This window comes from Gigantopelta aegis, unplaced genomic scaffold (assembly GCF_016097555.1).
Source record: "Gigantopelta aegis isolate Gae_Host unplaced genomic scaffold, Gae_host_genome ctg3486_pilon_pilon, whole genome shotgun sequence".
Taxonomy (NCBI): domain Eukaryota; kingdom Metazoa; phylum Mollusca; class Gastropoda; order Neomphalida; family Peltospiridae; genus Gigantopelta; species Gigantopelta aegis.
Window position 1 is genome coordinate 6,848 of NW_024533367.1, and position 3,907 is coordinate 10,754.

General features: G+C 39.3%; 1 pseudogene; it reads left to right on the forward strand.

The window, feature by feature from the left end:
* The first annotated feature begins 719 nt into the window (after positions 1 to 719).
* Positions 720 to 2,942, forward strand: LOC121392190 (annotated as a pseudogene).
* Positions 2,943 to 3,907: the final 965 nt, after the last annotated feature.

Sequence of the window (3,907 nt, forward strand, 5' to 3'; positions counted from 1 at the left end):
ATGGTCAGCAATGAAAGCATGTATTGTCCTCAACCCTTTTCAACTTGACTGAACTTGTCATGGGACGACTGTACTCTAGTTAAGAACTTTGATTATTATGACAGCAGTATATGGCAGGTCCCATTGATATGGGGCACTGGTCTTTATCTATGTGTTCTTGGTTATATTATAATGTTACTCATTGCAGCTGTTAACAAGCGTCAACGTGCCAAGATCCTCGGTGCCGGTCGTCAGACTCGTGTCAAGAAGATTGACGGTGATGATTTAACTGATAATGATGACCAGGTCTTAATTGCGTGGGAGGAGAAGGCTGGTCTAAACGAGACAAACACGATACGTGAGTTTTAAACTTGGTCCTGGCAAACAAATAAAATTATTTTACGTCGAGGAACTGTTACGTACAATTGATTTTACGAAACCACACCTCTGTCACTATCCAGGTTGCTGTTGACAGTGAACAATACTTTTCTTTGAAGATCTTAAATGAATATGATGTTCTCATCCGAGCAAAGACCATCCACGACCGTGAAGTGTTTATCACCAAGATAACAGAAACACTTACGAAGTGTCGAAATTAATGTTGTTAATGAGCAGTTAAGGAAAGAAGGACATTATAAGAAATACATTTACCAAAAAAGCACGTCAAGTTCTTTTGGAAAATTTTTTCAAATCTGTGTTTGCTGAGGTTGGCGGAAACCAGAGATACGATACACGACAAAATGTTTTTAGATTGTGAACTCACTCAAGATGAATTTGCAGAAGCACTTTCAATGAAAAAAGAATCGCTTTTTTTTGAGCAAATGTTCCAACTGTGTGATTCTGATCAAAATGGGTTTATCTCATTCCGTGAATTTGCTGATATGACTGTTATCTTCTCCAAAGGCTCCCCAGATGAGAAACTAGATCTTATGTTCCGAATGTACGATGTGTCTGGAACAGGTCAACTGGAACGTGAGTCCTTTAAAAGAATGTTTAAAAAGTATGATGGAAATGGTCAATGCTTCTGTTACTGGTGAACAGATGGACCAGTTAGTGAGCTCCATGTTTACTGCAGCTGGTTTGAGAACAAACAATTCTTGACTGTTGAGGATTTCAGAGTCTTGATGCGAGATCACAAGGAAGAATGAGCAATGCCAAACTCAACGTTCAAGGTGTGAAGGACCCTCATTGGAAGCTGCTCCGTTTCTAAAGAAGAAGAGTCAGGTGCTGTACCATCGAGGTATCGATCTCGTGAGACTGCTACCGCTCGAGCTCGACGTACTGTTGTACGAGCTTATGGTCGTACCACAAAACAAGACCCTCGTGCTGATCGTGGTTTTGAAGATAGCCAAGTAACCGTTCAGACTACCAGGAGAAAAGCATTTTATTCCACTCCCATTGGTCGTAAGATTGCCGTCTTCCTTCGTTGGATTGAAAACTACAAACTTCACATCTTCTATTTGACAATGTTTTTCCTCATTGTTTTTTGTATCTTTATTGAAAGAGCGTATTACTATTCTATAGAGAGGGAGCAAGCTGGACTCCGACGTATTGCTGGATATGGTGTCACAGTAACTCGTGGTGCAGCCTCATCTATGATGTTCACGTATTCTGTTCTGCTAATTACAATGGCTCGTAATTTCTTCACCTATTTACGTGAAACTATCTTCAATTATTATATTCCATTTGATCCCACATTAGTTTCCATAAAATTGTAGCCTTGACTGCATTGGCTTTTTACAGTCATGCACGGTATAGGACATGGTATTAACTTTTATCACATCGCACTCAAACATCCAATGACTTGACTTGTATCTTCCGTGAAGTGTACTTTCGAAGCCATTTCTTGCCAAAATTCTCATATTGGCTGTTCTTGACCATGACTGGGTTTAGCGCTTTCATTTTGAGTTAGTTACTGTTGTTATTTTTGTTTTTGCTGTCCAATATGCTCGTAGATATGCTTTCCAAGCCTTCTGGTTTACCCATCATTTGTACATTGTCTTCTACATTCTAATGTTCTTGCATGGATCTGGTCGTCTTGTACAAGATCCACTCTTTGGCAACTTCTTCCTCGGACCTGGTATCGTGTGTTTGTCCTTGATCGACTCATCAGTTTTGGGACGTAGCAAGGCTGAGGTCAGCGTGGTAAGAGCTGATATTCTGCCTTCACAAAGTTATCGGTATTTACTTTAAACGTCCTCCAAGTTTTGATTATGTAGCTGGTCAGTGGGTACGTATTGCCTCTCTTGCTCAAAATCCTGGAGAGTACCATCCCCTTTACTCTAAGCTCTGCTCCTAATGAGGAAAACCTGAGTCTTCATATCCGTGCTGTTGGTCCCTGGACTCATAATTTCCGTGAGATCTTTTCTCAAAAGAAAAGTTGCTGGAATGCCTTATCCAAAATTGTATGTTGACGGTCCATTTGGTGAGGGTCATCAAGATTGGTATCGGTTTGAGGCAGCTGTACTTGTAGGTGGTGGCATTGGTGTAACACCATTTGCGTCCATTTTGAAAGAGTTAGTTCATCGATTTAATATCGGTGCTAGAGTACAATGCAAAAAAGTTTACTTCATCTGGGGTTACACGTACCCAATCTCAGTTTGAATGGATGCTGATATCATTAAAGAAGTTGAGGAAGCAGATACTAAGCAACTAGTCGAAGTACATATTTTTGTCACTCAATTCTACGACAAGTTTGATCTCCGTACAGCTATGTTATATATTGCTGAACGCCACTTCCAACGTCTCTCTGGCCGATCCCTCTTTACTGGTATGCGAGCTGTGACTCATTTTGGTCGTCCAGATTTTAATACTTTCTTTGATAGTCTTGCTGTTGAGCACAGCCTTTTTACCTAAGATTGGGGTCTTCTCCTGTGGTCCTCCTGGAATGACTAATGGTGTTGAGGAGGCATGTGCTGCAAGCCAATCGTTATGAAGGTCCTGCCTTCATTCACCACTTTTGAAAACTTTTAAGCAGTTTTAATTTCCTTTTTAAGTAGTGTTTTTCTTTTTAAGTGTTGCTGATTATGTAGTGTTTTGATAACTTTCTTTTGATCATGTAAATTTTACTTTTTTTGAGAATTTTAGTAAAAATTTTTTAGAATCTTATAAAATTCAATAAATAATATGAACACCAGTTAGTAGTCTCATTCCAATTCTGGGAATGAGACCATGTACATAGTGATATTGGAAATGTAGTGCCTACAAACGATGGTCAAGGACAGCTATACCATTTTTAATTAATTAAGAGGGTCTTCCTCCTTAGGTCTCACTCTTTTTTGTAACAAGAGATATATCAGCTTCAAGCAATGAGGTGTTCCGAGAAGCTCCCAAAAAATGTCCTGTAATTTCTAAATCTTTCACAATAACTTCTACTGGAGTTCCTTTTACATAATATTGTCCATCTTGTTTCCACTGTTGGTCTGGGTACTACACCATGGAATTTACCACCAAAATCAATGTAAAGATCATCACCAACAACAGCAATCACTTTTCTCCAATGACTCTCTGATTTACTGGAGAGTCACCACAACTTGTTAAAAGACGTGAGTTTTCAAGTAGCTCTTCAAATGTCCTTTCTTCTTTTGTGGGAACAGAGGTTTGACAGTCCAAATTAACAGAAGCATTCTCTTTTACTCTAGAATCCAAAGGTGAAGAAGACATGGTACTCATTTGCCTCACAACCTTGGAACTACTGCCCTCACCATTTAAGTTACAGAACAATGCCATTAGGGTAGCCTTCAATTTTTTAACCCTTTTGCTCAATACTGGTCGACGCATGCGCAAACTGTAGTCGTGGAATAAAATTATAGTAATATTACAGCCTCCTTGTATCACCAGCAATTGCTATGTTAGTGGTGTCCTCCAGTGTCTGATGAACCACTTTATTTTTTTAGAATTTCTGTAATTAACCAGTAAACATGCATTG